Here is a 478-nt window from a genome sequence, read left to right as displayed (position 1 = left end):
GTCTCAGAGTGGATTGGCACTTGAACAGTTGCCTTCCCAAAAGGATACATGCCCTGCCTTACTTGTTGAATAAGAGGTGCAGTGCCCATTTCCAAAATGTATGACAAAGCTATACTTAATGGTTATTTCTACTGTGGTTTCTTATAATATCCCTGTGCTCATTATGACTTTTCTCCAGCATAAAAGGTGAACTTTGGAAAATTCATGAACAGTGACAGTTGCCTCATCATCTTTGGATTCCCTTTGACATTTGGGAATATGATTCCTTCAGGGTAGACTTAGTTTTTATTGTTGTAGGCTCATTAACTATTACTGAGGTAATATTCACTGACATCAGAGAGCTAATAGACAATAAATATGAATCATCACTTTCATCACAATACATATCTAGAATATGATTATCATTTTAAGTGTTCCTTTTTCTAGTTTCTTCCATAGCCTTTTGCCATATCTTCTGTAAGTAGAATTCTCACTAGGC

General features: G+C 36.0%; 1 protein-coding gene across 1 annotated transcript in view; it reads left to right on the top strand.

The window, feature by feature from the left end:
- The window catches only part of LOC119594353 (3'-5' RNA helicase YTHDC2-like), a gene marked incomplete at its 3' end in the record, with an annotated part of 122,633 nt that overhangs the window by 52,332 nt on the left and 69,823 nt on the right, over positions 1 to 478 (top strand).

The sequence above is a fragment of the Penaeus monodon genome, chromosome 33 (assembly GCF_015228065.2).
Source record: "Penaeus monodon isolate SGIC_2016 chromosome 33, NSTDA_Pmon_1, whole genome shotgun sequence".
NCBI classification, from domain to species: Eukaryota; Metazoa; Arthropoda; class Malacostraca; order Decapoda; family Penaeidae; genus Penaeus; species Penaeus monodon.
This window is presented reverse-complemented; position numbering and strand designations above follow the sequence as displayed.